Genomic DNA, 18,549 nt, shown 5'->3' with positions numbered 1-18,549 from the left:
GCACAACTTTAAGAATTAGATTGAATATGCTGGGAATGATACATGGCACTGGTAAAAAAACCAGTGGTAGGCATATTAGACAGCCAAAGACTTTCTTGTGCAGAGCCCCATGCTTGGGAGGCTCATGTGCACTTAGATCCCTTTGGCAATGCTTTTGTGGGAAGGAGCCTTTCTGGGCCTCTCCCAAGAAGTAACAGATTGGGTCATTTTATATGATGATTAGACCTTCTCATGAGGAGCATCAGTGGCCACACGGACTCTTGTCATTGAAGAAGGGTTCACTACATTATTTTCATAACTCTAATTCATTATTCGGACCATCATATTGCTTTGATAATCCTTCAGTATCTCTAGACTATATTATTATACTACATTTTTGCATAAGACTCAGTGTAACCTGATGGCAGGAAAAGGGAAGTCACAGTCACACAGGGTTTGGCTGCTGGTGATCCCAGTGATGTTCACTGTGGACATGGGCAAGTCATTTAACTTCGCTGAGTCTTATTTCCTTCATCTGTAAAATAGTGATAACAGCCTCTCTCCCAAGAAAGTTTAAGTAAGGATAAATTATGTTAATCCATGGAGAGTACCTTGCAGAGGACCTGCCTCCGTTAGGTGCTTAGTAAGCTTCTCCTCAGGCTAAGAATTTAATCAGTAGGCTCACATTTGCACATTATGGCTTTCCAGAATGCTTTCCTGGGACTATGTAGGACTCTCTTGGTAACACAGCTGTGACAGCTCCAGGACTATGTCTGGAATCTAGTGTTATTGCTCAGTGCCCTAATGTACAAGTTTTAAAATATTTTAAATATCATCTTTAATCATTACTATGTTGCAGAGAGGCAGAGAAAGAAAGGGGATTATGGGATATAATGCATATGAAGTATCTAGCATCATGAACAATGTGTAGTGATGATGGATATTATCATAATTTTTAGTTCCTCCCATGGTAGGCTGAATAATGGCCCCCAGAAGATGTCCACATTCTAATCCCTGGAACCTATAAATATATTACCTTTCATGGCAGATAGAACTTCACAGATATGATTAATTTAATGATTTTGGGATGGGAGAGGATGCTCAGTCATTGAATTTTAGGCCCTGAATATAATCAGAAGAGGTATTTTATAAGAGAGACAAGGAGGTAAAAGGTAAGAAGGCACTGTGATGACACAAGTAGAAATTGGTGTGGTGTGGTCACAAGCCAATGAGTGTGGGTGGCTCTACAAGCTAGAAGATGAACAGAATTGATCACCCCCCCCCCACCGCCCCAGCATCTCCAGAAAGAACCAAGCCTGCCAAAATCTTACTTTTAGCTCTATAAAACTCATTTTGGACTTCTCACCTCCGGAACTATAAGAGAATAAATCTGTGATGTTTTATGCTACTAAGTTGTGGTAATGGGTTATAGAGGCAATGGGACATTCACACATTTCCCATCTGTAACCCTACTCCTAAAAATCTTCAACTCTTAATCAGCCCCTGAAAAATCTCCTTCACTTACATGATGGTTGTTTTTTTGTTTTTTTTTTTTTATGATTTTATTTATTTAACAGAGAGAGATCACGAGTAGGCAGAGAGGCAAGCAGAGAGAGAGAGAGAGAGGAGGAAGGAGGCTCCCAGCTGAACAAAGAGCCCATTGTGGGACTCGATCCCATAACCCTGAGATCATGACTTGAGCTGAAGGCAGAGGATTAACCCACTGAGCCACTCAGGTGCCCATGGTGGTTGTTTTGTATATATGCTCTGCTTATCCACTTCTACCCCTCCAACAATATTGCCCTTTTGACATCTTTTCTACCTAGAATATTCTAACTTATCATTTGAAATGGAAGGCCAGAATTTATAAGATAAAGTCTTCTAGTAAAGAGAATAGTCTAAACACTTCTCTGAAAACTTATAGTCCTTTACATATAACTCATGGAAAGGACTCTGAACTAACAGTATATATTATTATTATTTCATTCAAAAACTACACTCTAGAAATATTTTTAGTGGAAGAAAAAAATTAGGAGCAAATCCTTTTTCTTTTCCCCACATGTCTTTTGCCAAATTTCTCTCTATACTGTACTTCCACCACATGGCTTCTAGAAGTTGCATTGATAAGTACGATGTGACATGACCCTTTCGCTCATCCAGATGGTGTGAAAATTCTCCCCTCCAGAAAGCCCAACTTTCAACTTGCTAAGGGACAGGATCTCTAAGTTCTTAGGGTGTTATCAAGAAAGAAGGATACATCAGCCCGTGAGATGCATAAAATTAATGAATACTGAGATTAAGGTTTAAGGGTTAGGACAGTTACTTGACTTTTAACAGTGAGACTTTAGAGCTAGCTAGTATCACTTACTTTTTTCTTGATTGTGGTAAAAAATGCACAACATAAAATTTACCATTTTTATTCACTCTTTTTGAGAGTCTGTTTTGAGTTCCTGGAATGTAAGAATGGTAGGATAACCAGGGAAACTTCTTTCATGTAGAAGCTATCAATCGTGACTTTTTTTTTTTTTTAATTTTTTATAAACATATAATATATTTTTATCCCCAGGGGTACAGGTCTGTGAATCGCCAGGTTCACACACTTCATAGCACTCACCATAGCACATACCCTCCCCAGTGTCCATAACCCCACCCCCTTCTTCCAACCCCCCTCCCCCCAGCAACCCTCAGTTTGTTCTGTGAGATTAAGAATCACTTATGGAGTGCAGGTTCAATACCAAGGAGAGCAGCGGAATTCCAGAGGATGCAATCGTGACTTTTGAAGAGAATGCCTTTTCTTTGAAATTCCTACTCTAGAGCCCTTCAAAACCCAAAGCGATCACTGGCAGTTATCAAACACTGGTGATAAATTGCTGAGGATTTTGTGGGTTTGTTCCCATTATATAACCAAAATAGAATTTTGACAGTGAAAGGAAATGTTGCCCGTCTCTCAAGGAAAATTGGTGCTTCACCCAAACAACACAGCTGAAAAGGGTGATAATTTACCAGTGATATGTAGATCTCACTGGGTATAAACTCAGTAAAAAGAATGCTGGGACGGAGAGAGTTTGTGTAGATCTCAACATAGACATTTGTTTTTTTGCCAAATCTGGAGATAATTTCTAATCACAATAGCATTGTCATAGAAGTCAGACACTTGATACAGAATTAATGTTTTATTTGGTGGTGGTGGTGACAGCCATGGCTTACCTACAAAATGTTGTCATAATAAGTTTTCTGCTGACCTACCTGCAGAGATATAGAGATATTGCAAGAAGAACTGCACTTTTTAAAAATACGCAATGTGAATTTCAAAGACATACCTAGTTTTTCTGTTGGAGGAATTCTGAATAACCACAAAGTTTCACAAGCTTATGTGCCATCTTTCACTTAACATGTTCACCTAAAAGGACTTGTAGCTGGGAGTGGTGGGGACAATATGTTTTAAATAACTGCTGTGAGGAATGTTATATGGCAGATGCTTCACATAGGTTATCTCATTTGAATCTCAGAGTTAGCTTATCCAGTAAATTATCTCCACTGTACAGTTAGAGGACCCAGTTCAGAGAGGTTAAATGACTTCCCTAGAAGGGGGAGGATTTGAACACAGGTCTGTACTATTCTTAAGCCCACAGTATATTCTGTATGACACCAAAGTAACATAGTATGGGAATGAGCATCTTTTTCATTTAGAACAAATGAATGTCTGTACACCATCTTAACCTTGTCAGTTATGGAAAATTATTTGGAAAATAGAATGTTTTGAGGTCATCAAGAATAAGTTAAAAATAATACTTTAATTCTACAGATAAGAACATGATAGAGAAGTAGAAACCAGGTGGTAAGTTTTACCAAAGTTAAAAGCTTAAATTATGCAGTGTGACTGTACACATTGATCAAATGAAATGGATAAATGTCAACTTACTACAGTCTAAAGAATAGATTTATATTCTCTCCAATAAGTCTGTTGGCTACCATCTTCATCAGAGTCATCATTTTTTCTTAAATATAGCTTAATCTATAATAATATTTTACTGTATTTCTCTGAATTACCAAATTTATTTCCAAAGCTCTATTTAAAAGAGCATTTATGTCTTTCACTAACCAGCTGATAATAAAATACTTCCCTAGTAATAGAAAATAAAGGTGATTTTTATTATTACTTATAATTTGCTTTAACATCACTGTTAGTCTACAGTATAACATTTATTTCACATGTAATTATATCAGGTTTGACCATTTTGTCTATAAACTAAATAATTCCAGTTATTGTAACCTGTAGTGAATGATACACAGTTTCTCCCTGTTATTCTAAGACACACTATTTGCTTTTATCTATCCTCATTAGGATCAAGATTTGGCATAATTTGGATGAGTATTTTAGTATTTTATTCTTACTATAAATACCTAACACTTTTTAAATGTAGAATTTCAGTTAAAAAGCTCAGTGGTTTAGCAGCAGGTAAAAAGGTAGATTTAAATAGTGCATATAATTTTCTTTTTCTTTGTGAGGCAGAGTTAGCTGACTGAAATATAGTCTAGTTTTGAGTCAAACACAGATTTAGAGGAAGAATGTACATGTCAATTATCCCTGGCTTTTTCGATGTTGCTGTTCTGATTTTTGAGAGTGGTCTGCTGACTTGCACCATTTTTGGGTTTTTTTGGGGTTTTTTTACTCCTATTGTTTTCATGACTCTTATTTTTATTTACTTACAATATCAGGATATGGGGAGAACTAATATGGTGGAGAAATAGAGGGAGGCAAATAGCCCCTGTAATGTTGAATTTCCTTTAATATCTATTTGCCACATGAAGCACCTTTAAAATTTTTGTTTATAATTAATGTTTGTTAAATTAAAAGATTTCTTCTGGAATCTATGGAATAAGTCAGAGTTTCTTTAATCATGGGTGGTAATCTTCCCACCCCTTTCCACCAAATAAATCTCAAAAGATTCTATAGATGTCAAGGAAGATATATATCTCTGAATATAAGGAAATATTTTCTTTTTCAGAAATAAAATGTAAAGGAGTCTGAGTTGTCCATTACATTTTCTATATTGCAAGTTCTACATTATTTTCTACCTAATTTAAAACAAAAGCCTTGAATTTTAAGATGCCACATCATCTATAAATAAAATATGATTGTGGACTGTATTTACTTGAAAATTACATAGCTTTTTAAGGTTTGGTTTATGCAGACTTCAAAATGTGAGTAGACATTTTTTCATCTGAATATGAGAATGAATGTTTTGCTGCAAGATTTAGTTTTCAGCTCTTCTGATCCTGGATATTAACCTACTCTTTGAGCACAGTTTGGGTCATGGTTATTGAAGGGAAGTCTGTGCAGTTAGGGCTTTAGGATAGGGGAATTAATTAGATCATTTGCTCTTTATTTCTGCCCAGTGCTTCCACCAAGCACTTTAGATATTAATGGATGATGATTGGAATGATTATATAACCTTACTTTGTGGTGTAGGAGCATCTTGGATTGATTTAGGCTTCTGGTGGCCGAAAGTGGCAATATAATTCACAGTGTGAGAAATTTCCACACCACTGAAGATAATGCTGGGACTTCACACCACTACTATCCCATACACAGCTCACCTCATCTACCACATCCTCACCACCTTAGACTCTGACCACCACCTCCACAAATACTCTACACTCATCCTGACTGATTAGTTAACCTTCAGTTAAACTAATCTATGCCATGGAAACATTCTTTATGGATTAGCCATAGTCCTAGTCATCATGAAAATTTCAATTTACTGGGAAGGACAGATGTGTACCCAACCAGTTATACTGGAAAGCAGAGTATGCCTCAAATACTAAAATAGAGCTACGAAGTATAATATACACTTCAGGGAGGGAAAGGGTAATCTGACCAGAGGGACGGGGGAAGATTTCATGAAACTGTCGTAGGCTTGGCCTTGAAAGAAGGACAGAGGTTTATTTACTCAGCAAATTCAACCTATGTGAAGTGTCCAGAACACAGGGGTCAGGGAATGGGCACAATGGGTAGAGATAATATATAGAGAAAGATCAGTGGTGACAAAAACATGGACGCTTTTTGTAGAATGTTGATTCATGAGAGTTTTTAATGCAAAGATTTGTGGAGGGAAAAGGGAAGGTTAGGATTATAAACTAGAAATATCTGTCAGGGACATTTTATGGAGTGTGCTTATTTTTATGTTCAGAGATTGGGATTACTTTCTGTAGTTACTTGTCCCCATGGAAGGTTTAGATTTGAGGAGGGAAATGAATAGATCTAGGATTTAGGGATAGATGGATTGGAGGTAGGAAACAATTATAGTAAGAAGACCATTTCGAAAATTTTAATAACGTTGTAGGCAAGCAATGAAGGATGTTAGACCCAGAGCAGTAGATACTGAAACAATGGGTCAGATGTGAAGAATTTTGCCAAGATGTGTGTTGAGAGGAGGGAAAGAAACACAGTAAATAGAGGAAAGAGGCAAAGGGAATTTCTGGAAGGCTACCAGCCTAACTAAGATAAGGAGCAGAGAGAGAGGGTCTGTCTCTGAGGAATAATGATGTTTTGGGGAAGATGGAACATGAAAACTGAGAGAAATATTTAAGAGTACTCTGCTTAGAAGTGAATAATAGTTGTGAAAATGATATTATCAGGAATAGAATATGGAGCACAGATCCTTGGAATTTTCCAACATATTCACATACCTAGAATAACAGAGGAAACTAAAGTTTTTTTTTAATTAAATTTTTTATTTTTTATAAACATATATTTTTATCCCCAGGGGTACAGGTCTGTGAATCACCAGGTTTACACACTTCACAGCACTCATCAAAGCACATACCCTCCCCAATGTCCATAATTCCACTCCCTTCACCCAAACCCCCTCCCCCCAGCAACCCTCAGTTTGTTTTGTGAGATTAAGAGTCACTTATGTTTTGTCTCCCTCCCAATCCCATCTTGTTTCATTGATTCTTCTCCTACCCACTTAAGCCCCCATGTTGCATCACCACTTCCTCATATCAGGGAGATCATATGATAGTTGTCTTTCTCTGCTTGACTTATTTCGCTAAGCATGATACACTCTAGTTCCATCCACGTTGTCGCAAATGGCAAGATTTCATTTCTTTTGATGGCTGCATAGTATTCCATTGTGTATATATACCACTTCTTCTTGATCCATTCATCTGTTGATGGACATCTAGGTTCTTTCCATAGTTTGGCTATTGTGGACATTGCTGCTATAAACATTCGGGTGCACGTGCCCCTTTGGATCACTACGTTTGTATCTTTAGGGTAAATACCCAGTAGTGCAATTGCTGGGTCATAGGGCAGTTCTATTTTCAACATTTTGAGGAACCTCCATGCTGTTTTCCAGAGTGGCTGCACCAGCTTGCATTCCCACCAACAGTGTAGGAGGGTTCCCCTTTCTCCGCATCCTCGCCAGCATCTGTCATTTCCTGACTTGTTGATTTTAGCCATTCTGACTGGTGTGAGGTGATATCTCATTTTGGTTTTAATTTGTATTTCCCTGATGCCGAGTGATATGGAGCACTTTTTCATGTGTCTGTTGGCCATCTGGATGTCTTCTTTGCAGAAATGTCTGTTCATGTCCTCTGCCCATTTCTTTTTTTTTTTTTTTTTTTTTTTTTTTTTTTTATTTTTTATAAACATATATTTTTTATATACATATATTTTTATCCCCAGGTCTGTGAATCACCAGGTTTACACACTTCACAGCACTCACCAAATCACATACCCTCCCCAATGTCCATAATCCCACCCCCTTCTCCCCAACCCCCTCCCCCCGGCAACCCTCAGTTTGTTTTGTGAGATTAAGAGTCACTTATGGTTTGTCTCCCTCCCAATCCCATCTTGTTTCATTTATTCTTCTACCCACTTAAGCCTCCATGTTGCATCACCACTTCCTCATATCAGGGAGATCATATGATAGTTGTCTTTCTCTGCTTGACTTATTTCGCTAAGCATGATACGCTCTAGTTCCATCCATGTTGTTGCAAATGGCAAGATTTCATTTCTTTTGATGGCTGCATAGTATTCCATTGTGTATATATACCACATCTTCTTGATCCATTCATCTGTTGATGGACATCTAGGTTCTTTCCATAGTTTGGCTATTGTGGACATTGCTGCTATAAACATTCGGGTGCATGTGTCCCTTTGGATCACTACATTTGTATCTTTAGGGTAAATACCCAATAGTGCAATTGCTGGGTCATAGGGCAGTTCTATTTTCAACATTTTGAGGAACCTCCATGCTGTTTTCCAGAGTGGCTGCACCAGCTTGCATTCCCACCAACAGTGTAGGAGGGTTCCCCTTTCTCCGCATCCTCGCCAGCATCTGTCATTTCCTGACTTGTTGATTTTAGCCATTCTGACTGGTGTGAGGTGATATCTCATTGTGGTTTTGATTTGTATTTCCCTGATGCCAAGTGATATGGAGCACTTTTTCATGTGTCTGTTGGCCATCTGGATGTCTTCTTTGCAGAAATGTCTGTTCATGTCTTCTGCCCATTTCTTGATTGGATTATTTGTTCTTTGGGTGTTGAGTTTGCTAAGTTCTTTATAGATTCTGGACACTAGTCCTTTATCTGATATGTCGTTTGCAAATATCTTCTCCCATTCTGTCAGTTGTCTTTTGATTTTGTTAACTGTTTCCTTTGCTGTGCAAAAGCTTTTGATCTTGATGAAATCCCAATAGTTCATTTTTGCCCTTGCTTCCCTTGCCTTTGGCGATGTTCCTAGGAAGATGTTGCTGCGGCTGAGGTCGAAGAGGTTGCTGCCTGTGTTCTCCTCAAGGATTTTGATGGATTCCTTTCGCACATTGAGGTCCTTCATCCATTTTGAGTCTATTTTTGTGTGTGGTGTAAGGAAATGGTCCAATTTCATTTTTCTGCATGTGGCTGTCCAATTTTCCCAGCACCATTTATTGAAGAGGCTGTCTTTTTTCCATTGGACATTCTTTCCTGCTTTGTCGAAGATTAGTTGACCGTAGAGTTGAGGGTCTATTTCTGGGCTCTATATTCTGTTCCATTGATCTATGTGTCTGTTTTTGTGCCAGTACCATGCTGTCTTGATGATGACAGCTTTGTAATAGAGCTTGAAGTCCGGAATTGTGATGCCCCCAACATTGGCTTTCTTTTTCAATATTCCTTTGGCTATTCGAGGTCTTTTCTGGTTCCATGTAAATTTTAGAATTATTTGTTCCATTTCTTTGAAAAAGATGGATGGTACTATGATAGGAATTGCATTAAATGTGTAGATTGCTTTAGGTAACATAGACATTTTCACAATATTTATTCTTCCAATCCAGGAGCATGGAACATTATTCCATTTCTTTGTGTCTTCCTCAATTTCTTTCATGAGTACTTTATAGTTTTCTGAGTATAGATTCTGTGCCTCTTTGGTTAGGTTTATTCCTAGGTATCTTGTGGTTTTGGGTGCAATTGTAAATGGGATTGACTCCTTAATTTCTCTTTCGTCTGTCTTGCTGTTGGTGTAGAGAAATGCAACTGATTTCTGTGCATTGATTTTATATCCTGACACTTTACTGAATTCCTGTATAAGTTCTAGCAGTTTGGGAGTGGAGTCTTTTGGGTTTTCCATATATAGTATCATATCATCTGCAAAGAGTGATAATTTGACTTCTTCTTTGCCGATTTGGATGCCTTTAATTTCTTTTTGTTGTCTGATTGCTGAGGCTAGGACCTCTAGTACTATTTTGAATAGCAGTGGTGATAATGGACATCCCTGCCGTGTTCCTGACCTTAGCAGAAAAGCTTTCAGTTTTTCTCCATTGAGAATGATATTTGCGGTGGGTTTTTCATAGATGGCTGTGATGATATTGAGGTATGTGCCCTCTATCCCTACACTTTGAAGAGTTTTGATCAGGAAGGGATGCTGTACTTTGTCAAATGCTTTTTCAGCATCTATTGAGAGTATCATATGGTTCTTGTTCTTTCTTTTATTGATGTGTTGTATCACATTGACTGATTTGCGGATGTTGAACCAACCTTGCAGCCCTGGAATAAATCCCACTTGGTCGTGGTGAATAATCCTTTTAATGTACTGTTGAATCCTATTGGCTAGTATTTTGTTGAGTATTTTCGCATCTGTGTTCATCAAGGATATTGGTCTATAGCTCTCTTTTTTGATGGGATCCTTGTCTGGTTTTGGGATCAAGGTGATGCTGGCCTCATAAGATGAGTTTGGAAGTTTTCCTTCCATTTCTATCTTTTGGAACAGTTTCAGGAGAATAGGAATTAGTTCTTCTTTAAATGTTTGGTAGAATTCCCCCGGGAAGCCGTCTGGCCCTGGGCTTTTGTTTGTTTGGAGATTTTTAATGACTGTTTCAATCTCCTTCCTGGTTATGGGTCTGTTCAGGCTTTCTATTTCTTTCTGGTTCAGTTATGGTAGTTTATAGGTTTCTAGGAATGCATCCATTTCTTCCAGATTGTCAAATTTATTGGCGTAGAGTTGCTCATAGTATGTTCTTATAATAGTTTGTATTTCTTTGGTGTTAGTTGTGATCTCTCCTCTTTCGTTCATGATTTTATGTATTTGGGTCCTTTCTCTTTTCTTTTTGATAAGTCTGGCCAGGGGTTTATCAATTTTATTAATTCTTTCAAAGAACCAGCTCCTAGTTTCGTTGATTTGTTCTATTGTTTTTTTGGTTTCTATTTCATTGATTTCTGCTCTGATCTTTATGATTTCTCTTCTCCTGCTGGGCTTAGGGTTTCTTTCTTGTTCTTTCTCCAGCTCCTTTAGGTGTAGGGTTAGGTTGTGTACCTGAGACCTTTCTTGTTTCTTGAGAAAGGCTTGTACCGCTATATATTTTCCTCTCAGGACTGCCTTTGTTGTGTCCCACAGATTTTGAATCGTTGTATTTTCATTATCATTTGTTTCCATGATTTTTTTCAATTCTTCTTTAATTTCCTGGTTGACCCATTCATTCTTTAGAAGGATGCTGTTTAGTCTCCATGTTTTTGGGTTCTTTTCAAACTTCCTTTTGTCGTTGAGTTCTAGCTTTAGAGCATTGTGGTCTGAAAATATGCAGGGAATGATCCCAAACTTTTGATACCGGTTGAGTCCTGATTTAGGACCGAGGATGTGATCTATTCTGGAGAATGTTCCATGTGCACTAGAGAAGAATGTGTATTCTGTTGCTTTGGGATGAAATGTTCTGAATATATCTGTGATGTCCATCTGGTCCAGTGTGTCGTTTAAGGCCTTTATTTCCTTGCTGATCTTTTGCTTGGAGGATCTGTCCATTTCAGTGAGGGGAGTGTTAAAGTCCCCTACTATTATTGTATTATTGTTGATGTGTTTCTTTGATTTTGTTATTAATTGGTTTATATAGTTGGCTGCTCCCACGTTGGGGGCATAGATATTTAAAATTGTTAGATCTTCTTGTTGGACAGACCCTTTGAGTATGATATAGTGTCCTTCCTCATCTCTTATTATAGTCTTTGGCTTAAAATCTAATTGATCTGATATAAGGATTGCCACTCCTGCTTTCTTCTGATGTCCATTAGCATGGTAAATTCTTTTCCACCCCCTCACTTTAAATCTGGAGGTGTCTTCGGGCTTAAAATGAGTTTCTTGGAGGCAACATATAGATGGGTTTTGTTTTTTTATCCATTCTGATACCCTGTTTCTTTTGACAGGGGCATTTAGCCCATTAACATTCAGGGTAACTATTGAGAGATATGAATTTAGTGCCATTGTATTGCCTGTAAGGTGACTGTTACTGTATATGGTCTCTGTTCCTTTCTGATCTACCACTTGTAGGCTCTCTCTTTGCTTAGAGGACCCCTTTCAATATTTCCTGTAGAGCTGGTGGAAACTAAAGTTTTAATCCAGATTATTTGGAAGCATAGTTCAAAGTGCAACATTCCCTTAGTATTATCTGTTTTATTTTTTTTTAATGTGTAGATTCTTTATTCTACTCTGTGATCTAATCACATATAATTTCTCCCTGATTCATTATTCATTAATGATCATGATCCTGCTATATTCATTGATTTAATCAACTATTCTTTGATGAGTACCCAGCATGTACTAGACACCGTTTTAGACACTAGGGATATGCCCATAATTGAAATAAAGCCTGTCTTGGAGCTTCCTGTATAGTGAGAGGGAGACAGATCACAGGTATAGTGAGAGAGAAACAGATCACTTACTGTATAGTGAGAGGGAGACACATTAATTTAATTTATTAAATTAATAAATAATAATTATTAACTTAATAAACAAGCTAATTTAATAAATAAACAGGATAATTCAGAAAATAACTACTGTGATGGAAGCAAAACATAATTAAGTCTAGAGTGATGGGGAAGTGAGAAGATATAGTCAAAGAAGCTTTTGAATAAAAGTTGATTTGAGGATAGGGAACAAGTTTATTTGGCTTGAGGTTGGGGAACAAGTGACCTGAGCACAATACAGCCTTTGGATGTGAGGAAGCTACCACGGAGAAGAAAAAGAGGTCTAGGGAGTTATGGTACAAAATGAATTGAAAGGGTGAGCAGAGGTCTGGAAGGCCATGCCAAGCAGTGGGTTTTGTTTTAAATGCCTCAGTAAAATATTGAGGTCTTTTAACACAGTGATTTCTGATGTGATGTAGATTTTTAAATTATTTCTCTGCCTGCTATGTGGAAAATGGGTTGTATGGTGCCAGAAATAAAAACTGGAGGAATAGCTGAAGGGAATGACTGACGAATTCATATGAATGTTGAGGGAAAGTGATAACCAAAAGATGAGGCCTGAAATGTTATTCATTGAATTTATCACTTTCACATATATGTTGAACTGGATTAAAGATAGCAAATCAGATCCACTGAGTCCAGCTGATCTGTACTTTTTCTTCATGGTGTTGCCTGATCCTTAGGAAGCAAATTCACAAGTACCTGTGGACACTTAAAAAATAATTTTTGAAGACATAGGGAGCTGTATACGGGGAATCTCATAGGAGAAGCAAGCCAGAATCACCAATGGAAAGATGATGCCATGTTGTCAGGCCTTTCTTGCCAAAGATTTCAATGACTTCATCTACTTGCTGAAGAGTTGGCTCACTTGCCTACTTGCTTAGTAGGGGATAAAAAGAGTCTCTGATCCAATGGTTAGTGTTTTTTAAATTTCCATGGAAATAGCCAAAAAGGATATTTTCAATTAAGGAATAATAATCTTTATTTGGTGACTGATGTTATAATTTTTGTCACATGTTAATGAGATGAGTCTCAGATTATTTACATTCTGACATCTCCATTCAACTGTCAGGCTTCTATACCACATTATAATTTGTCACGTTCTGTGAAAATCCTCACCTTAATTTTACCTTACAATGGTTGAATGAGGGTGTTCAGACTTTGGGGGGAAATCAGCTAAATACGTAATTCCCTGTGACCCAATTTATTAGAAGTACGAAAACTAAATTAACTCATAATACTTAGGGTTTTTTTTTTTTCATGATGACTTTTTTATTTCCAAGGAAATAAATTAGTTTATGGCTGAATTAGAAAACTCTATGAGTACTATTTTTTGGTTGCACAAGAATGCATCTAGGTGGTACTATAAGCTTTCTCATTCTCTTCTCATTATATTACAATTTATCTAAAATAAGGAACATTAAAAATATCACATTTTGCAAAATTATCTAGTTTTACTAAGTCGTTGAACACCCTGAGAAAAGTCAAGGAAAATAAGACAAAAAAAAATTTTTTTGAAGGAATCTCTTGGCAAATGTAAACACTCAAAGGATAAGACTGTCTGCTTTATCCAAAGTGAAATCCTTAGGATCTAGCATGGTGGTAGGCACAGTAGGAGTCCAAATACATACATACATATACATATATATATATATATATATATATATGCACATGTATGTGTGTGTGTGTGTGTATTCTGAAACAGCTTTTTTTAAACAGTAAAGTGAAACTACAGCATAATTTGAAATGCTTATAAATCAGGTCACAAAAGGGATGAAAAATGTTTGCAGCATAATTATTACATTCATCCAGCTGAAGCCATTGGTCAAATCTTACATCAATACAAACATAAGATTATTCTATGATTAAAAGTAGCCACAATTCAGGGCACCTGGGTGGCTCGGTGGGTTAAGCCTCTGCCTTCAACCCAGGTCATGATCCCAGGGTCCTGGGATCAAGCCCCGAGTCGGGCTCTCTGCTCAGTGGGGAGCCTGCTTCCCTTCCTCTCTCTCTGCCTGCCTCTCTGCCTACTTGTGATGTGCCTGTCAGATAAATAAATAAAATCTTAAAAAAAAAAAGTAGCCACAATTCTGGGCATCTGGGTGCCTCAGTTGGTTAAGTGTCTGCCTTCGGCTCAGGTCATGATACCAAGCTCCTGCGATCAAGCTCTGCATCAGGCTCCCTGCTCAGCCAGTTGCCTCTTCTCTCTCTGCTGTTCCCCTGCTTGTGCTCTCTAGGTCTTCTCTGTCAAACGAATGAATAAAGTCTTTAAAAAAATTTAGCCCAAATCTAATAACCAAAACTGTATTAGTGGATCTCCTTTTCTATTTAACATTTTAGCATTACTTGTGATAATAATTTTCTTACCAAATGGAATCAACAAACTATAGTTTTAGAAATTGTCAAAAAGTGACTAAAACTCTGCAAACCAAGTAGTTAGGTTTTGAGAAGATTCTAGAAGTAGTGAGATAAAATACTGAGAATACCAGTTAGTATACATATAAAGCTCCCCCATTTTATTCATGATTCTGATACTTAATGCACTCTAAAGCAGTTTTCCAAAAGTTGGTCTGTTTGGTACCACAAATAAACCTTGACACTAAAGTCTTTGTAACTGTTCTCTTCTAGATGTCATTGACATAAGTTAATCGTATTTAATCTACTTTCATATATATATTCCCCAAAAGATCTAGTCTGTGCCAGAGATCACACAAATCTGGAGTAAAAACATTTAGAGTTGGTTACTACTGTATGCCAAGTACTTTTCCCGTCTTATTTTTATCTTTCTCAAAATTTTCTTTTTTTTTTTTTTTAAGATTTTATTTATTTAACAGAGAGAAACACAGTGAGATAGGGAACACAAGAGCAGAAATGGGAGAGGGAGAAGCAGGCTTCCCGCCGAACAGGGAACCCAATGCAGGGCTCCATCACTGGACCTTGGGATCTTGACCCGAGCTGAAGGCAGATGCTTAACCGAGTAAGCCACTTAGGCACCTCAAATATGTAACTAGAGCTCATCTTTTCAGATACCAAGTAGGTTGTTTTGTGCAAAAGGAAAGTTTTACCAACAAACCTTCCCAATTTGACAATTCAGTGGCAAAGAAAAATCTTCATATTTATAGCCCCTGTTTTCAGTTGACTAAAGAGAAACCAATGATCCTATTTTATCACTAATGATGATAAGACCTGAGAAAGTATCTTTTTTTTGGTTAAGTTTCAACAAGTCAAGCTCAGCTTACTCTCACAGATGATTCACTATTAAAGTTACTTTTTACAAATGTGAAGCCAATTCTTCCTTAGGGGAAGGGAAATACAAAGGTTGAAAGGAATGGACAAGATATGTAATATGGTAGACGGTGCACATAAAGCTGTGTGTTCAGTACATGATTTTGGTCACTTTTCACAACACAGTGGCTGTTTTCTTGTATATCTTACTCTGCATATAATAAAATACAGTGCTAAACCTATAAATCAAATCAAATTTGGTAAAATTCATTTTCAAGTGTCATAAATATATGTATTTCTAATTATAAAATTTGTACGATACATTTGCCCATTTTCCTAGACTAAGATATAGTACACAAACTTATGTAAGTTTTCTGTTATGCTCTTAATTTTGCCTAGATCTGACATTATCTTCATAAATATTCAATTAAACCACAAACAAAACTACTATAACTTTTTTCATCTTTTCAACTTTTAAAGAAAGAAAGATCAGCAGCAATTCCATAAAACGGAAGAGGTATCAGTCTCTTACTTTCTCTTGCTTTTTGTGTAAGTTGTTTGAAAACCACTGGAAGCTGACACGAGGTGTTCTATATATACTATCCAAGAATTTGGTTTTCTGATTTTAGCTTCCGATTTTCTTCCTTAACTGCACCTGCTCTTCAGAGAGATCTTTAAGTGTGTGCTGATGTTTCAGCAATTGACTAATTAAAGTCGTGCTTTGTCCTCCAGTTCCAGTTGATTTTCAGCATCAGCTGTATCCATGTTGGCATTCATCGTCTTGGGCAACACATTTTGGGCCTTGGATATAAAATCCTTGATGAATGATCCCCCTTTGGAGGTGCTGGGAGAGAGATGGACCAGGAGGACACCTCAGGCCCCCTCAATACAGGGACCAACTGGCCTCAAAAAAAATTTTTTTAAAGATTTTATTTATTTGAACGAGAACAAGTGAGGGAGAATGCATTAACAGGGGGAGTAGCCAAGGGAGAGGGAGAAGCACGATGTTGGCCAGAGAAGCAGGGAGCCCAACACAGGGCTTGATCCCAGGACCTGAAGGCAGGTGCTTAACCAGGTGAACTACCCAGGCACCTGTATTTTTTGATGAATGAATAAAATCACTGTTCTGGAGCAGTCAGGGCCATCATGTGCTTGATGCACGCTAGTGATTCAAAGGTTTGTCTAACATAGATTTGAGTCCAACATTTTTTCCCAAGTTAATATCATGCTAGGATCCTTATATCTTGTTGAAAATTTTATCACCAGTTCTACCTTCAAGTACTTTAACAAACCACACACATTGAGAGACTGTGTTATCAGTGTAGATGACTAGTAAGTAGTTCTATCATTCATATCTGTTTTCACCATAGTATTGGGTAAAAATCCAATTTATTTTCAGATTCTTGATTATTCAACAATACCTGTCCTTGTAAAAATACACTTTTTCATCTTGATTGCCTCTTTTTGAATTAAAACAGATTCAACCTACCCTGCCATGCCATGTTCCACCAAGCCCTTGTCTCAGGAGCTCTGCCTCCCATGGTGATTCTGAAGCAAACTTTGATGATACTTCAAGCATTTTTATTTTCCTGTTTGTTTGATTGTGTTTTTGAAGCATTCCTCAAAGCCAAGATTTCTTTCTTCCATTTTTAACTTTCAAAGTGTTTCCAAAATTGTCTTAAATATTATATATGCAATGAGATATTTTCATGGAGCTATGTCTCAGGATTTTTCCATTCATTGCCCATTAGGTCAGGCTCATTTGCATTCCCACAGTGATTAAAGACCTATATTTTACATGAATAGCAATATATACCTTAAAAATTTGTGACCAGCTGTAGTGGTCATTTTGAGTTCCCTAGTTGTGGTGGGACTGTGCCATGATGTTTTAAGCCATCAAATTCCCTGTGATTTACCCTCTGCTTCAAGATTATTCTGCATTTCCCTTGTTATCTTTTACATTTTTATCAATTAAAAGCTTTTGTTCCAAATATTACTGTTCGTGACCACTTCTCAGTACTTCCAACTGAAATTATAATTAAATAAATATATTTTGGAAACAATAGAGAGTGGCAATTAGTTCTCTAAAGTCAGAATCTCTAGACTTGTTGCTATTTTCAGAGTAACTTCAAGGAAATATTTAACTACGCATGGTTTCCTGTTTGTAAATAGAACATTTGTCCAAAACACATTTGTGGGTAGGAAGTTTAATCACTTTGTGGGAGCCAATGGTGTTGTGTGTGTTTTTGTGTGTGGATGTTTAATCTAAGAAAACATACTAGTTTGTTTAAAAATGACAACAACTTTTTTTTTTTTTTAATTGACCTACTTTTTTAGAGACGCACTAGTCAGTCTTAGGGTCAGGAGACTCCTGACCAGGCTCCTGGGTTCGAGCCCCACATCAGGCTCTCTGCTGAGCCTGCTTCTCCCCAACCCTCTGCCTGCCTCTCTGCCTACTTGTAATCTCTCTCTCTGTGTCAAAACAACAACAACAAAAATAAAATAAAATAAGATCAGTGGGGCACCTGTGTGGCTCAGTTGGTTAAACATCTGCCTTCAGCTAAGGTCTGATCTCAAGGTCCTGAGATGGAGCCCCCATCCCATCTGGCTCCGTGCTTAACAGGGAGTCTGCTTCTCCCTTTCCCTGCTGCACCGCCCTGCTTGTGCTCTCTCTAGATCTCACTCTCTCTTCTCTGTGTCAAATAAATAAATAAAATCTTAAAAAAAAATAAGATCAGTGGTCAGTGGAGAAAAATAAGAACAAATACAGGCCTTTAGAGCTATTATTGGTGTGGGGGCTACAGCTGAATTTACCAGGAGTTAATGAGTCAGGAAGCAAGTTCAGCTGTAAATATTAATCACTCTTTCAAAAGAAGATTGGCATTGAAGTAATGAAGATAAAAAGCACAGATGATTAAGGACATGTAAGAATTAAGAAAATGGCTGGCTGAGGCAGAGAAAGAATTTAAATTGGAAAGTAGTAATAGCTAACAATATTTTAGTACTTACTATGTACCAGACAGTGTGCTAAATGCTTTAACTAATTTAATCTTCATAACACAACTGTGACAGAAGTCCTTCTATTATTATCTGTATTTGGAGTGAAGGGACTAAGGCACAAGGAGGTTACAT

At 37.3% G+C, this 18,549-nt stretch overlaps 1 protein-coding gene and 1 pseudogene across 6 annotated transcripts in view; one reads left to right on the top strand and one right to left on the bottom strand.

The window, feature by feature from the left end:
- LOC131832263 (cAMP-specific 3',5'-cyclic phosphodiesterase 4D-like) overlaps positions 1–18,549 on the top strand; it is a 565,899-nt gene that overhangs the window by 422,159 nt on the left and 125,191 nt on the right. The window lies entirely within an intron of this gene.
- LOC131831164 (short coiled-coil protein-like) overlaps positions 15,946–18,549 on the bottom strand; it is a 32,818-nt pseudogene continuing 30,214 nt past the window's right edge.

This window comes from Mustela lutreola, chromosome 5 (genome assembly GCF_030435805.1).
Source record: "Mustela lutreola isolate mMusLut2 chromosome 5, mMusLut2.pri, whole genome shotgun sequence".
NCBI lineage: Eukaryota > Metazoa > Chordata > Mammalia > Carnivora > Mustelidae > Mustela > Mustela lutreola.
Note: the sequence above shows the minus strand (reverse complement) of the source record. Positions and strands in the feature narration are given on the sequence as shown.